At 44.5% G+C, this 18,336-nt stretch overlaps 1 pseudogene; it reads right to left on the bottom strand.

Annotated features, from left to right (window-relative positions):
- Nucleotides 1-3,565: 3,565 nt before the first annotated feature.
- On the bottom strand, nt 3,566-15,823 carry LOC123427890 (annotated as a pseudogene).
- Nucleotides 15,824-18,336: the final 2,513 nt, after the last annotated feature.

Here is an 18,336-nt window from a genome sequence, read left to right as displayed (position 1 = left end):
CTCACAGAGTCCGTTCCTGTTATTTATTTTTACTTCTTCTCTGGCTTTAGGAGCTTTGTATGAGTGCTACAACTTTTTTTCATTTTTAAGGAGGAACTGGCTGTGGCTTTCCGCTGTAAAAAAATATAGCTATTTTTTATCTTCTCCTGTATTTATTTATGCCACTGATGTGTTGGTTATGTTGTCATGAATACAATGGAAATTTTTAAATTAGAATATATTTTTTATTCCGGGGCAACACACACGCCAAATTTATTAGTTCTCGGCCTTTTTTATACTTTATTTTGTAAGTTGCATATGAATTATGATATTCTAACCCAAAAAAATGATACTATATTCAAATTATATTGCATATATATTTCACTTTTGCAGGTTGTGTCAGTCATGGATACGGATATTGATGACCAGCAAAATGAACCTACCAACAAGAACCCACGGGTGATAGATATGAATATTGTGGACCATCAAAAAAAAGATACCGATAAGAACCCGACGGATATGTCATTGGAAGAGAACAAAAACTCAGCGGGTACTATACAACATATAGATATATCCAATTCAGGTCATACCAAACCAAAGAGAGGAAATACTAATATTACACCACAAGGTACTTACTTTTATAATGATTATCATCATTTTCATTCTACCGGTCCTTTTTATGATGTACTAATTTGGCTTCATGTTGTCCCATGACAGATTATATTTGCACCCCGCATGATATTTCAATTATTAGATCAATCATGTCCTTACATTCAAATACTAAGTTAGTGCACATCAATGATGCATTATTATCAAATGCTGAGATGAGATGCCTTATGCACGATGATGTGTTTTTGCACGATGATGTAAGTCAAACCGCACAAACTCTTTTAAACTAACAAAAGTGTATTCTATTTTTGCACGGTAAGTGTATTAAAATTTAAATGTATTCTATCTTTGAAACTATAGGTAATAAATGCATACATATATTGCATTAGTGCCCAGGAGCACCTACAAGATAGAGTGGGTGGAAAGGTACACATTGCAAGCACGTTTGTGTCTTCCCTGCTAAAGAAAAATGAGATAGACCCGGCAACACATCGTCACATTGTAAAACGAGTAAATACTTTTCTGGAGCAACACATCTTCCCCGCTAATATAATGATGCATCACTTTTTTTTACGATAGAGTAGTTACGTGTTATATACTATTTATTGCTTTAGGTATTCCTTCCAATTAACATTAGAAAATGCCACTGGTATCTACGGTCCTCAAGGCGAAGAAACGAGAGATACATGTATTGGACTCGCTTGGAATTGGCATGAGCCGAGGTGACCTCACTATGACGGTAAATGTCTACTTCATGTGTTTCTTTCCCTAGACATCACATTTCATTTGCCTAATACATGGTGGCTTTTTTTCCATTTAATAGATACAAGGACTTGACAAGCATATAAAAATCGCATGCGATATGCCGGAGTTTAAGAGAGGTGATAGGTGGCAAGACCTCGATATTATGAATTGGACAATTGTAGAACAGTTCCAAAAGCCACTCCAAACAGACGGGTATGATGAACACATCTCATACTCTGGACTGAATTATAGAGAAATGTATGATAGATAGAATAGTAAGTCTTGTGAATAATAAATTTTGTACATAAATATGGTCTTATTTTATAGCCAAAACATTGAGGTAATAGATACATTTGACGATGCACGGAGACATGTACAATGACCATTATTACTTGTTTAAATACTTTATTTATATTTAGATGAAAGCCTACAGGAATACTTCAATATTGCAGCATGTTATGTGGATTGTTTATGTTAAATTTTATGGAGTATTGGACGGGATAACTTTTGACAGATCAATTCACTCACGTATCTCTTTTTTCTAAATATCAGATTTCATCTCAAATGCACGTGCTTTTTTAAGGAACTATTTTTAATTGCTATATGCAGGAGGACAAGAAAGAATTTCGACGAAAATTAGCTGTCATACTATTGGAGACAGAACTTAATAAGTTAAAAGGAAGTCCAATATACTATGAACCTAACAATGAAGAAAAAGTATCTGATTCTGATGTTGAGCTCCTCGATGATCGAAAACGTAAGCGGCAAGATTCACCTGATGGAGCCGAAGACAAAAGCCCCCTTCCGACCCCCATCATGGGCGTAGACCCGCATGATTTAGTTGACAAAATATGCAATGACATCATGTCCATTAATGATGTTGATTCGTTGGAGTAAGCAGCATGTCTAAGAAATATAAAGTTTCAATATAAACTATTACAATGTTACAATTATATGTGTTACCTGCAGGAAGGAGTGGGTGCGAAGCTCTAAACCCCATCCGATAGGATTAAGTCTTAGAAGAATTAAAGGTATACTCTGCAGGGACCAGCCCCTAGACATTGATTGTTTCAACATGGCTATACGTATACTTGCATGTGACAAGGCCTTACAGGCGGTAGATCCTCCGGTGCGCTATATGGACCTACAATTTTCTGTGAGTTACCCCAATCATATATTATATTATCATTGTCACCATCATGTTTCTTAACCATTTTTCACCCAGACGGCTGTGACCGAGGCCGCTCTTGCGCCCGCACGAGATCTAGATTCACGGGTACAACCAGATATTCAGGCGGTAGCAGCATTGCTTCGTAGTTGGACTGAGATAGAGCGCAACATCTCATCATGCAATTTGGTAAGTTTGGTCTATTTTATATGGTTGTCGTGATAAATGTTTATTCTTAACGAGTGTTGCTTGTAGATTTTGCTTCCTCATAGATCCCTTGGCCACTACATCTTGTTTGCGATCAACAAACATGCATGTCAAGTATCTATTATGGACCCTCTTTTTCCGTCCTTATCCTCGGAGAGATATGCACTAAAATTTCAAAGGATTTCATTCTACCTGAATGATGCACTCGAATTAGCACAACCAGGTTGGAAGTCCGATATTTTTTTCTGGCCACGTAAATCAGCAATTGATGTTCCAACGAGCCTAGACCGGTAAGTTACTACGAAAATCACTATGCACATTTTATATTCGTTGTCATTAACTCCCAAAATAATGATAGTGTATTCATCTACAGGTACGAATCTGGTTATTTTGTTTTCCACTTTATGCTCTCATGGTATGGTAACAAATTTGTTCGTCCACTTTGCACGGTGAGTGTCCTATAGCACATATTAATAAAAAAACGGAGCATAATTGCATGCTAATGAGATACACTGCTCATGCAGGATGGTTATGAGCTGAGAAAGAATTTTTTGATATATTTGCTCGACTATCATGCGAATGAAGCTGAAGAGAACATCCCGTATGATATACGACAAATTCTGAAGTGCCTCAAGTAGGGAGTTAGTAATCTTCTAGATAATAAAAGTGGACTTATCTCTACACACCTGTATTCAAACTCTTTTTTTATCGAATTTTTTTTGTTCATCTCCATGGATTTGTTTATTGTATTTTGCCATATGTTGTGGCTATATTTTATAATATGAACCTACTTGAAACCACGGTTGAATATACTTATGAAGTGCAGTAGGATCTAAGGCTTTAATTTGCATATGGGTGTCAATTTTGCTGTACCTTCCATGATAAAGACGGGTCCAGCGTGTCGCGTGCATACTTCTCAAGCTTTGAGCCGTCGGTCTGCAGATGGGAAATATGAGCCTTTCAGAAAGAAAAATGAATCCATGTAGTATCCGAATGACATACAGAGTGTTTTTCATCTAGCCAGCACGGACAAATTATCCCCGCAAAAAAGAAAAAGCATATATCCTCAAGTATATTCCATCAAGCAGGCATTAACTCACAGTATCAAGATCATCTATTGGCATCAAACCTTCGAGGTTTGCATTCGCAGGAGCAACCATTCAGCGTGAACAATAAAATTAGCAAATCAAACAGAAGAATTCTGTGCCATGGTGTTTGTTTAAGATATTGAAAGGCCATATAAATATCTTTTAGGTACAATTTCAGGCATGAGACATCTGTATACTTATAAAATTTTGAGCTCACTGAATCGAATTCTACCATACTATTAAGATGGTTTTCTCTACAAAAAAATTTTGGGGTCCATGTTGCAGAAGGATGGCGATATCGATGAAGACGTGGGCCACCGAATCAAGGCTGGGTGGATGAAGTGGCGCCAAGCTTCTGGCGTACTCTGTGACAAGAGAGTGCCACAAAAGCTAAAAGACAGGTTTTATAGGACAGCTATCCGACCTGCGATGTTGTATGGCGCGGAGTGTTGGCCAACCAAGAGACGACATATCCAACAGTTAGGTGTAGCAGAGATGCGCATGTTGAGATGGATATGTGGCCACACAAGGAAGGATCGGGTACGGAATGACGATATACGAGAGAGACTTGGGGTAGCACCGATTGAAGAGAAGTTGGTCCAGCATGGTCTCAGATGGTTTGGACATATTCAACGGAGGCCATCAGAAGCGCCGGTGCATAGCGGACGGATAAAGCGTGCTGAGAATATTAAGAGGGGTCGTGGTAGACCAAACTTGACATGGGAGGAGTCCGTTAAGAGAGACCTGAAGGTTTGGAATATCGACAAAGACTTAGCCATGGACAGGGGTGCGTGGAAGTTAGTTATCCACGTTCCAGAGCCATGACTTGGTTTCGAGATCTTATGGGTTTCAACTCTAGCCTACCCCAACTTGTTTGGGACTGAAAGGCTTGGTTGTTGTTGTTGTTGTTGTATTAAGAATGGTACTAAAAAAAACAGCAGATTCCCTATAAGAGGGAAATTTCTATATGGTTATTTTGGTGGGTTCAAACTATAACATTGCAGATTGATCAGGTTATGCAAACATTAAAGTCCTAATGAATAAACTCTATCTTCAAATAGAAGCATATTGTCTTGCCACATGATTGGCCCAAAAAATCCGTTAGTATATGTAGAAGGAAAGTAACATAATATTCGAAAGAACTTTGAAGATAATGCTTTACTTATTCTTGACATCTGCTTCACGTCGACCGAGCATAGGAGTGTCAACTGTGACTCTCAGCCCGCCGTACCAATGTTGCTGAAACATTTCTGTTCTTAAACACCTATAATGTTCGTAAATAAAACAAAATCAGAGATCACATTATCACGAAAGGAATTATATCCAACCTTGAAGTCTAGATATCATACATATATTTGATAAAAAACGAACCGCATTACAACTGGAGGCAACTTCCTCGATTTTGCAACTGGATGAGAAGGATAGCACCTGTACTTGACAAATATGAACATGTATAACTATCGACCGATGAAATAAAACACGACTGAAAGATCATGAATTGTCAATTGACACCAACCATTAAGGTATTACATGATGGTATAGCTCTTGTTGTAGCCACCTCCCCTGAAATTAGCATTTAAACAAGAGATGTAGAGATATTAGAGAGTTTAGATATCATATTTTCACATTCTATAATAAAATTTGAACTTTGAGACCTTCTAGATTTGCCAGTTTGTGTGATCCCGTTGGTGCAACAATTATGGGTGAGGGCATGTCATATCCCAATAAGTTTGTCGACATGTTTATGTTGCTGATGTTGGAATTATGCCCTAGAGGCAATGATAAATGAAGTTATTATTATAATTCCTGTATCAAGATAATAGTTTATTATCCATGCTATAATTGTATTGAATGAAGACTCGTTTACATGTGTGGATACATAGACAAAACACCGTCCCTAGCATGCCTCTAGTTGGCTAGCCAGTTGATCGATGATAGTCAGTGTCTTCTGATTATGAACAAGGTGTTGTTACTTGATAACCGGATCACGTCATTGGGAGAATCACGTGATGGACTAGACCCAAACTAATAGACGTAGCATGTTGATCGTGTCATTTTGTTGCTACTGTTTTCTGCGTGTCAAGTATTTATTCCTATGACCATGAGATCATATAACTCACTGACACCGGAGGAATGCTTTGTGTGTATCAAACGTCGCAACGTAACTGGGTGACTATAAAGATGCTCTACAGGTATCTCCGAAGGTGTTAGTTGAGTTAGTATGGATCAAGATTGGGATTTGTCACTCCGTGTGACGGAGAGGTATCTCGGGGCCCACTCGGTAATACAACATCACACACAAGCCTTGCAAGCAATGTAACTTAGTGTAAGTTGCGGGATCTTGTATTACGGAACGAGTAAAGAGACTTGCCGGTAAACGAGATTGAAATAGGTATGCGGATACTGACGATCGAATCTCGGGTAAGTAACATACCGAAGGACAAAGGGAATGACATACGGGATTATACGAATCCTTGGCACTAAGGTTCAAACGATAAGATCTTCGTAGAATATGTAGGATCCAATATGGGCATCCAGGTCCCGCTATTGGATATTGACCGAGGAGTCTCTCGGGTCATGTCTACATAGTTCTCGAACCCGCAGGGTCTGCACACTTAAGGTTCGACGTTGTTTTATGCGTATTTGAGTTATATGGTTGGTTACCGAATGTTGTTCGGAGTCCCGGATGAGATCACGGACGTCACGAGGGTTTCCGGAATGGTCCGGAAACGAAGATTGATATATAGGATGACCTCATTTGATTACCGGAAGGTTTTCGGAGTTACCGGGAATGTACCGGGAATGACGAATGGGTTCCGGGAGTTCACCGGGGGGGGGCAACCCACCCCGGGGAAGCCCATAGGCTTTGGGGAGACACACCAGCCCTTAGTGGGCTGGTGGGACAGCCCCAAGGGGGCCTATGCGCCAAGATAAGGAAATCAAAGGAAAAGAAAAAAAAGGAGGGAAGAAGTGGGAAGGGAGGGGGACTCCTCCGACCAAACCAAGTCCAACTCGGTTTGGGGGGGGGAGTCCTCCCCCCCTTGGCTCGACCGACCCCTTGAGGGTCCCTTGGACCCCAAGGCAAGGTCCCCCTCCCTCCTCCTATATATATGGGGCTTTTAGGACAGATTTGAGACGACTTTCTCACGGCTGCCCGACCACATACCTCCATAGTTTTTCCTCTAGATCGCGTTTCTGCGGAGCTCGGGCGGAGCCCTGCTGAGACGAGATCATCACCAACCTCCGGAGCGCCGTCACGCTGCCGGAGAACTCTTCTACCTCTCCGTCTCTCTTGCTGGATCAAGAAGGCCGAGATCATCGTCGAGTTGTACGTGTGCTGAACGCGGAGGTGCCGTCCGTTCGGTACTAGATCGTGGGACTGATCGCGGGATTGTTCGCGGGGCGGATCGAGGGACGTGAGGACGTTCCACTACATCAACCGCGTTCACTAACGCTTCTGCTGTACGATCTACAAGGGTACGTAGATCACTCATCCCCTCTCGTAGATGGACATCACCATGATAGGTCTTCGTGCGCGTAGGAAATTTTTTGTTTCCCATGCGACGTTCACCAACAGTGGCATCATGAGCTAGGTTCATGCGTAGATGTCTTCTCGAGTAGAACACAAAAGGTTTTGTGGGCGGTGATGTGCGTTTTGCTGCCCTCCTTAGTCTTTTCTTGATTCCGCGGTATTGTTGGATTGAAGCGGCTTGGACCGACATTACTCGTACGCTTACGAGAGACTGGTTTCATCGTTACGAGTAACCCCCTTTGCTCAAAGATGACTGGCAAGTGACGGTTTCTCCAACTTTAGTTGAATCGGATTTGACCGAGGAGGTCCTTGGATGAGGTTAAATAGCAACTCATATATCTCCGTTGTGGTGTTTGCGTAAGTAAGATGCGATCCTACTAGATACCCTTGGTCACCACGTAAAACATGCAACAACAAAATTAGAGGACGTCTAACTTGTTTTTGCAGGGTATGATTGTGATGTGATATGGCCAACGATGTGATGTGATATATTGGATGTATGAGATGATCATGTTGTAATAGAAATATCGACTTGCACGTCGATGGTACGGCAACCGGCAGGAGCCATAGGGTTGTCTTTATACTAACATATGTGCTTGCAGATCCGTTTACTATTTTGCTAGGATGTAGCTTTAGTAGTAATAGCATAAGTAGCACGACAACCTCGATGGCAACACGTTGATGGATGATCATGGTGTGGTGCCGGTGACAAGTAGATCGTGCCGGTGCTTTGGTGATGGAGATCAAGAAGCACGTGATGATGGCCATATCATGTCACTTATGAATTGCATGTGATGTTAATCCTTTTATGCACCTTATTTTGCTTAGAACGACGGTAGCATTATGAGGTGATCTCTCACTAAAATTTCAAGATGAAATTGTGTTCTCCCCGACTGTGCACCGTTGCTACAGTTCGTCGTTTCGAGACACCACGTGATGATCGGGTGTGATAGACTCAACGTTCACATACAACGGGTGCAAAATAGTTGCGCACACGGAACACTCGGGTTAAGCTTGACGAGCCTAGCATGTGCAGACATGGCATCGGAACACATGAGACCGAAAGGTCGATCATGAATCATATAGTTGATATGATTAGCATAGGGATGCTTACCACTGAAACTATACTCAACTCACGTGATGATCGGACTTGGGATAGTGTAAGTGGATCATGAACCACTCAAATGACTAGAGAGATGTACTTTTTGAGTGGGAGTTTAGCATATAATTTGATTAAGTTGAACTCTAATTATCTTGAACATAGTCTAAGTCCACTTTGAATATATTTGTGTTGTAGATCATGGCTCACGCAAGTGTCATCCTGAATTTTAATACGTTCCTAGAGAAAGCTAAGTTGAAAGATGATGAAAGCAACTTTGTAGACTGGGCTCGTAATCTTAAGCTAATCTTACAAGCTGGAAAGAAGGATTATGTCCTTAATGTTGCGCTAGGAGATGAACCACCCGCTACGGCTGATCAGGATGTTAAGAACGCTTGGTTAGCGCGTAAGGAGGACTACTCAATAGTTCAATGTGCAGTCTTGTATGGCTTAGAACCGGGACTTCAACGTCGCTTTGAGCGTCATGGAGCATTTGAGATGTTCCAGGAGTTGAAGTTTATCTTTCAGAAGAACGCCCGGATCGAGAGGTATGAGACCTCCGATAAATTCTATGCTTGCAAGATGGAGGAAAACTCGTCTGTCAGTGAACATGTGCTCAAAATGTCTGCGTACTCAAATCGTCTAGCTGAACTGGGGATTGAACTCCCGCAAGAAGCTATCACTGACAAAATCCTTCAATCACTGCCGCCAAGCTATAAAGGCTTTGTGTTGAACTACAACATGCAAGGGATGAACAAGTCTCCCGGCGAGTTGTTTGCGATGCTGAAAGTCGCAGAGTCTGAACTCCGTAAAGAGCATCAAGTGTTGATGATGAGCAAGACCACTAGTTTCAAGAGAAACGGCAAAGGAAAGAAGGACAATTCGAAGAAGAGCGGCAAGCCTGTTGCCAATCCGCCGAAGAAGCCCAAAGCTGGACCTAAGCCTGAAACAGAGTGCTTCTATTGCAAGGGTATGGGTCACTGAAAGCGCAATTGCCCCAAGTATCTGGCAGATAAGAAGGCGGGCAAAGAAAAATCAGGTATATTTGATATACATGTTATTGATGTGTACTTAACCGGCTCTCGTAGTAGTGCCTGGGTATTTGATACCGGTTCTGTTGCTCACATTTGCAACTCGAAGCAGGAACTGCGGAATAGACGAAGGCTGGCGAAAGACGAAGTGACGATGCGCGTAGGAAACGGTTCCAAGGTTGATGCAGTCGCCGTCGGCACAGTATCACTTCAGCTACCATCGGGATTAGTGATGAACTTAAATCATTGTTATTTAGTGCCTGCGTTGAGCATGAACATTATATCTGGATCTTGTTTATTGCGAGACGGTTACTCTTTTAAGTCTGAGAATAATGGTTGTTCTATTTCTATGAGTAACATCTTTTATGGTCATGCACCGAATGTGAGAGGATTGTTCATATTGAATCTTGATAGCGATACGCATATACATAACATTGAGACCAAAAGAGTTAGAGTAAACAATGATAGCGCCATATTTTTGTGGCACTGCCGCTTGGGTCATATTGGTGTAAAGCGCATGAAGAAACTCCATGCTGATGGACTTTTGGAGTCACTTGACTTTGATTCACTTGACACGTGCGAACCATGCCTCATGGGCAAGATGACTAAGACTCCGTTCTCCGGAACAATGGAGCGTGCAAGTGACTTGTTGGAAATCATACATACCGATGTGTGTGGTCCAATGAGCGTGGAGGCACGCGGCGGATATCGTTATTTTCTCACCTTCACTGACGATTTAAGTAGATATGGTTATGTCTACTTGATGAAGCACAAGTCTGAAACATTTGAAAAGTTCAAGCAATTTCAGAGTGAAGTGGAAAATCATCGTAACAAGAAGATCAAGTTCCTACGGTCTGATCGTGGGGGTGAATATCTGAGTTTCGAGTTTGGTGCTCACTTAAAACAATGTGGAATTGTTTCGCAGTTAACACCGCCTGAAACACCACAGCGTAATGGTGTGTCCGAACGTCGTAATCGTACTTTGTTAGAGATGGTGCGATCTATGATGTCTCTTACTGATTTGCCGTTATCATTTTGGGGTTATGCATTAGAAACAGCTGCATTCACTTTAAATAGGGCACCATCAAAATCCGTTGAGACGACACCATACGAACTGTGGTATGGCAAAAGACCAAAGTTGTCGTTTCTTAAAGTTTGGGGATGTGATGCTTATGTCAAAAAGCTTCAGCCTGAAAAGCTGGAACCCAAAGCGGAAAAATGCGTCTTCATAGGTTACCCAAAAGAGACAGTTGGGTACACCTTCTATCTCAAATCCGAGGGCAAAGTGTTTGTTGCTAAGAACGGAACTTTTCTCGAGAAGGAGTTTCTCTCGAGAGAATTGAGTGGGAGGAAGATAGAACTTGACGAGGTTGTCGAACCTCTCATCCCTCTGGATGGTGGCGCAGGGCAAGGGGAAACCTCTGTCATTGCGACACCGGTTGAGGAGGACGTTAATGATGATGATCATGAAACTCCAGTTCAAGTTTCTGTTGAACCACGCAGGTCGACGAGATCACGCGCTGCTCCAGAGTGGTACGGTAATCCCGTCTTATCAATCATGTTGTTAGACAACAATGAACCTGCAAATTATGAAGAAGCAATGGTGGGCCCAGATTCCAACAAATGGCTAGAAGCCATGAAATCCGAGATAGGATCCATGTATGAGAACAAAGTGTGGACTTTGGAGATACTACCTGAGGGCCGCAAGGCTATTCAGAACAAATGGATCTTTAAGAAGAAGACGGACGCTGACGGTAATGTGACCGTTTATAAAGCTCGACTTGTGGCAAAGGGTTTTTCACAAGTTCTAGGAGTTGACTACGATGAGACCTTCTCACCCGTAGCGATGCTTAAGTCCGTCAGAATCATGTTAGCAATAGCTGCATTTTTCGATTATGAAATCTGGCAGATGGATGTCAAAACGGTGTTCCTTAACGGTTTCCTTAAGGAAGAGTTGTATATGATGCAACCCGAAGGTTTTGTCGATCCTAAAAATGCTGACAAGGTGTGCAAGCTTCAGCGATCCATTTATGGACTGGTGCAAGCATCTCGGGGTTGGAACAAACGCTTTAATGAGGTGATCAAAGCATTTGGGTTTATACAAGTGGTTGGAGAATCTTGTATTTACAAGAAAGTGAGTGGGAGCTCTGTGGCGTTTCTAATATTATATGTGGATGACATATTACTGATTGGGAACAACGTAGAGCTTTTGGAGAGCATAAAAGGTTACTTGAATAAAAGTTTCTCTATGAAGGACCTAGGAGAAGCTGCTTACATTCTAGGCATTAAGATCTATAGGGATAGATCAAAACGCCTGATAGGACTTTCACAAAGCACATACCTTGATAAAGTTTTGAAGAGGTTCAAAATGGAACAGTCCAAGAAAGGGTTCTTGCCAGTGTTACAAGGTACGAGATTGAGTAAGACTCAGTGCCCAGCAACTGATGAAGATAGAGAGCATATGCGCTCCGTCCCCTATGCTTCAGCCATAGGTTCTATCATGTATGCGATGTTGTGCACTAGACCGGATGTTAGCCTGGCCATAAGTATGGCAGGTAGGTTCCAGAGTAATCCAGGAGTGGATCACTGGACAGCGGTCAAGAATATCCTGAAGTACCTGAAAAGGACTAAGGAGATGTTTCTCGTGTATGGAGGTGACGAAGAGCTCGCCGTAAAAGGTTACGTCGATGCAAGCTTTGACACAGATCCGGACGACTCTAAGTCGCAAACCGGATACATATTTATTCTTAATGGGGGTGCAGTAAGCTGGTGCAGTTCCAAGCAAAGCGTCGTAGCAGATTCTACATGTGAAGCGGAGTACATGGCTGCCTCGGAGGCGGCTAAGGAGGGTGTCTGGATGAAGCAGTTCATGACGGATCTTGGAGTGGTGCCAAGTGCACTGGATCCAATAACCTTGTTCTGTGACAACACTGGTGCCATTGCTCTGGCAAAGGAACCAAGGTTTCACAAGAAGACCAGACACATCAAACGACGCTTCAACCTCATCCGTGACTATGTCGAGGAGGAGGACGTGAATATATGCAAGTGGCACACGGATCTGAATGTAGCAGACCCGCTGACTAAACCTCTTCCACGGCCAAAACATGATCGACACCAGAACTGTATGGGTGTTAGATTTATTACAATGTAATTCACATGGTGATGTGAGGGCTAGATTATTGACTCTAGTGAAAGTGGGAGACTGTTGGAATTATGCCCTAGAGGCAATGATAAATGAAGTTATTATTATAATTCCTGTATCAAGATAATAGTTTATTATCCATGCTATAATTGTATTGAATGAAGACTCGTTTACATGTGTGGATACATAGACAAAACACCGTCCCTAGCATGCCTCTAGTTGGCTAGCCAGTTGATCGATGATAGTCAGTGTCTTCTGATTATGAACAAGGTGTTGTTACTTGATAACTGGATCACGTCATTGGGAGAATCACGTGATGGACTAGACCCAAACTAATAGACGTAGCATGTTGATCGTGTCATTTTGTTGCTACTGTTTTCTGCGTGTCAAGTATTTATTCCTATGACCATGAGATCATATAACTCACTGACACCGGAGGAATGCTTTGTGTGTATCAAACGTCGCAACGTAACTGGGTGACTATAAAGATGCTCTACAGGTATCTCCGAAGGTGTTAGTTGAGTTAGTATGGATCAAGATTGGGATTTGTCACTCCGTGTGACGGAGAGGTATCTCGGGGCCCACTCGGTAATACAACATCACACACAAGCCTTGCAAGCAATGTAACTTAGTGTAAGTTGCGGGATCTTGTATTACGGAACGAGTAAAGAGACTTGCCGGTAAACGAGATTGAAATAGGTATGCGGATACTGACGATCGAATCTCGGGTAAGTAACATACCGAAGGACAAAGGGAATGACATACGGGATTATACGAATCCTTGGCACTGAGGTTCAAACGATAAGATCTTCGTAGAATATGTAGGATCCAATATGGGCATCCAGGTCCCGCTATTGGATATTGACCGAGGAGTCTCTCGGGTCATGTCTACATAGTTCTCGAACCCGCAGGGTCTGCACACTTAAGGTTCGACGTTGTTTTATGCGTATTTGAGTTATATGGTTGGTTACCGAATGTTGTTCGGAGTCCCGGATGAGATCACGGACGTCACGAGGGTTTCCGGAATGGTCCGGAAACGAAGATTGATATATAGGATGACCTCATTTGATTACCGGAAGGTTTTCGGAGTTACCGGGAATGACGAATGGGTTCCGGGAGTTCACCGGGGGGTGCAACCCACCCCGGGGAAGCCCATAGGCATTGGGGGAGCCACACCAGTCCTTAGTGGGCTGGTGGGACAGCCCACAAGTGCCCAATGAGCCAAGAGAAGAAAAATCAAGAGGAAAGAAAAAAAAGGGAAGGAGGTGGGAAGGAAGGGGGACTCCTCCCAACAAACCAAGTCCAACTCGGTTTGGGGGGGGAGTCCTCCCCCCTTTGGCTCGGCCGACTCCTTGGGGGTCCTTGGACCCCAAGGCAAGGCCCCCCCTCCCTCCTCCTATATATATGGAGCAATTAGGGCTGATTTGAGACGACTTTCAAACCTTGCAGAATAAGTCCGTTCGCCCGCTCTGCTTGTCCATTGGACTGCGGGTGCGCCACGGAAGCAAAGTCCACTCGGATACCTTGGCTTGTACAGAAACCTTTGAATCTGTCCGAGTCAAAGTTTGTCCCGTTGTCCGTGATTATGCTGTGAGGTACACCGAATCTGGAGATGATGTCCCTGACAAACTTGACGGTTGTTGAGGCGTCGAGCTTCTTGATGGGCTTGGCTTCGATCCATTTCGTGAACTTGTCGACTGCCACCAACAGATGTGTGTATCCACCTTGGCCTGTCCTGAATGGACCGACTGTATCTAATCCCCACACTGCAAACGGCCACACGAGAGGGATTGTCTTCAACGCAGACGTCGGCTTGTGGGACTTGTTGGAGTAGAACTGGCAGCCCTCACATTGGTCAACCATATCTTTAGCCATCTCGTTTGCCTGCAGCCAGAAGAAACCAGCCCTGAATGCCTTGGCGACGATTGCTCTCGAAGAGGCGTGATGACCGCAGGTTCCCGAGTGAATATCCTCCAGGATCAGCTGCCCCTCCTCTGGAGAGATGCATCGTTGAAGAACGCCTAGAACGCTTTCCTTGTACAATTGGCCATCAATGACAGTGAATGACTTCGACCTGCAGACTATCTGCCTGGCCTGGACTTCGTCTTCTGGTAATTCCTGCCTCAGGATATATGTAATGATCGGCACAGTCCAATCGGGGATGACAGCAAGAATCTCCATGATCAAATCAACCACAGCAGGTACGTCGACTTCGGTCGGATCTATTGAACTCTTTGGTTGTACTGGTTCCTCTGTAAAAGGATCTTCTTTGACTGAGGGAAGGTGAATGTGACAGCCCGGTGCCGACGTTCCAGAAGCTGCCCCTCTCTTTCCGTTTTCGTCGTGTGGCTTATTTTAATTGTCGTGTCATCATCGCATCATGCGCATCATCAGCATTGCATCGGTGTCTCCGTTGCCGCCAGTTTTCAAAACTTGCATTCGTTAGTAGTTGCCGGTTCTCGTCGTCGTCCGTTCCGAGCCCGACCGCACTCGCACGCGCGCGCGGCACCGTCGAAACCCTGTTTTAAAAGCGCGTTTAAAACTCTCTCTGATCGAGGTGAAACTTGGCACGCGGTCGCGATTAGATGTAGCTAGGCCGCCTGTCGAATTTCGTCGCGATCGGAGACCGACTGGTACCCGAACGGTCGACCGTAGCGGCACCGTCGTCGGTTATTCGTCGGACGTCTGTCGGTGTTTTAAAGTTCGTGCCGCGCCGCCCGTTCTCCCTCTCGTCTCCGGATATCTACACAACACGGCCACGTAGCTCGTCCTGCGTTCGGAATTGTCCGAATCCGACCCCGCGGTTGGATCCGGAGCGCGATTCCGGTTAACCGAGCCCCCCCATTTGTCTATAAATACCCCCTCCGTGCCTATTTTGGGCGCCCCCCCTAATTCCTCCTAGTTTTCCGCGCCCTAACCCTAATTCCCCACTCAGCCTCTCTCTCTCCCCCCAGCGCCGCCGGCCCGCCAGGCCCGAACCAGGCCCACCTTGGGCCCAGTTCTGCCCGCCGCCGCCGCCCGTTCGAGCCTCCCTGCCGCGCCTCCACCTCCCGAGCGCCGCCGCCGCCTCGGTCCCGCAGCCGCGCGCGCCTCCCGTGCCTCAGCCCGTCGCCGGCCGGTGCGCCCCGCCGCCGCCGCCTCGCACCTCGCCGCCGCCGGTCAGACGCCGCCCCGCGAGCCGTGCCTCCCCGCGCAGGGTCCCTGCGCTGGAGCACCCGCCGCATCCCGTCGCCCTGTGGCCTTCCGCCGGCTTGGCCTCGCCCCTCCGGCGACCGGACCTCGCTGGAGGCCGAGCACCGGCCAGCTCCGTTGCTGCCTCGCCTCCATCCGGCCACGGGAGCGCCGCCTCTGAGCTCCCTCCTCGGTCCCGATCTGGATCGGGAGGAGCTGCTCGCTCGCCCGGCTCAGCGCCTCGCCTGCGCTGCCCGAGTCGGCCCACTCCACCAGGCCGCACCACCTCGGCCGGCCCACCTCCTCGGCCCACTCCACCAGGCCGGCCTACTCTTGGCTCGAAGGTGAGCCTCTCCCAGCGCCCTGTGCGCGTACTAGTTGTGTTGCGCCTCCAACTCGGCCCGTTAGTATTTTAGGTTGCTTTTCCGGTTTGTTTATATTCCAGATTTTAGGTATATCTTAGAACGTCCGTAGTTTCTAAACCGTAGATCGGAACGACGTGTGTTATATATCGTTTTGGGGTAGCTTCGCGAGTAGAACACGATTATCCAACATGCATATTTGTTTAACGCTGTTTAGAGTGCCTAATGCCTCGTTTTACGTGCTGATTAGCTAGGATCCTTTCCGTAGTTAATTTTCGTGTGTATCCGGATTGCCCGTATGCCATAGATTTAATGTCCATGTTTTAGGGACCATATTTCTACGTACTTTAGAGCGGTCACTCGTATTTTTCCGTGTAGGGTTTTGCCGGTAGTTTATTTTTCCCGTTTAGAGGTATTATCTCGCATTATTGTGTGGCTTTATTTTGCGTTGCAAACCCCACTTATTTTATATGTTTCCGGGGTAGAAAAATCCCAGGGATTTTTCTGTGCAATTAGTTTTAGCTTTTGAGGAAGTTAGTTCGCGAGATATTTTGCCGTGATGCCCTTTTGTTTAATTCGTAGGATTTATTCCGTGCCTCGTTTGAATTAGTTGTCAACTAGAGAGTTGATCTCGGATGTTTTGTTTAGTCCCTGGTATTTTTGGTTGCAATAGGAATGCATGTTTAGGTGTTTTTTTGACTGCCCTCAAGTTGCTTGAATAGTGCTGTTTCAGAGGAGCTGAAATATTGCTAAGTCTGGAATCTGCTATTATTTTGTTGCTGTTTTGTTTTGCCTCTAGCTTGTGATCAGTAGCTCTTTTGGAGTTGGTCCAATGGAGATAGTTGTACCCCTTATGTTTCTCTAGCATGCTGTTAAGTTTCATGCCATCTGGAGACCTGTAGCTATATGTTTTGCTGCTGTCAATATGCCTTCAGGCTGAAAACTGCACTTTCAGGAGGTGTTATTTTCACCAAGTCTGAAACAACGTGTGAGATGCCCTTTTAGTGTCTTCTTTTCCTAGTGCTCCTTGCTGCCATGCTAGTAGTTGTTAGTTGTTTGTAGTGGTGCGTCTTGCCCTGTTTCATGTCATTCCTTGCTTGAGCTCATCGGAGTTGCGTAGACGAAGTTGTGAGGCGTAGGAAGTGCTATGTGGCTGTTTTTGGCAGATTGTAGTCATTTCTTGTTTTGCTCGTAGTTTTCGTACCGTAGCTCCGATTTGATCGTGTCCTACATGGAACTTGCTTAGAATCTCGTGTAGTTTCATTTTCTCTTGCTGTTCGAATGTGTTGGAGTGCTCGTGGCCGCCGTTGCACACATTTTGCATTCATGGCATCATATCTTGCGGTGCTTGTAACTTTTGATCCGTAGCTCCGTTGGAGATGTTCTCTACGTGTAGGTTGCTTGCCTTGACGCGTAGAATCACGTAAACCTATTTGTTTTGCTGTATAACAACCAATTAAATGCATTAATTCAGATCTGGACAGAATTGTAAATTAACATGTGAGGTCGTTTCGGAGGTGCTATATGTCATATCCGACCTCATTTAAAATGCCTAGATAGGTAGTTTATTTTGCCGCTCCACCTCTTGCATGTTTGACAACTTTAATACTGCCGTGTATCTAATCGGGATAGAACTAAATACCAAACGTGGAGTTTCGTCAATATGCAACTCGTTGCATATTGAACTTCACTTAATGTGTAGTGTTTGATTGTGTGAATTGTCATGCCGTGACTTGCATGTATTCAGTAGCTCATGCATCATATGTGTTATGCATCGTGTGGTGAATTCCGTGTGATGATTTGTGTTTCCGGTTTGCTTCGTCTCGATAGAGTTCCGCAGCGTGCCGGATTGTGAGGACCCGTTCGACTACATCGGATCGTCTGCTTCACGGAGTTGTTCTTCTTCCAAGCGGGATCTCAGGCAAGATGATCATTTCCCCAGATACCATTACTATCATTGCCATGCTAGTTATGTCGGTGCTATCGTTTATGTCTTGTTGCCTACCACATGTTAAATATCAGCCTCTCAACAATGTCATGAAACCTTCAACCTGTTCGACCTAGCAAACCACTGATTGGCTATGTTACTGCTTGCTGAACCCTGTTGATAGCGTTGCTAGTTGCAGGTGCATAGCTTCCATGTGAAAACATGGGTTCCTTGTTATATCACCATATTAAATGCTATTTAATTTAATGCACCTATA

Source organism: Hordeum vulgare, chromosome 2H, assembly GCF_904849725.1.
Source record: "Hordeum vulgare subsp. vulgare chromosome 2H, MorexV3_pseudomolecules_assembly, whole genome shotgun sequence".
Lineage (NCBI taxonomy): Eukaryota > Viridiplantae > Streptophyta > Magnoliopsida > Poales > Poaceae > Hordeum > Hordeum vulgare.
This window is presented reverse-complemented; position numbering and strand designations above follow the sequence as displayed.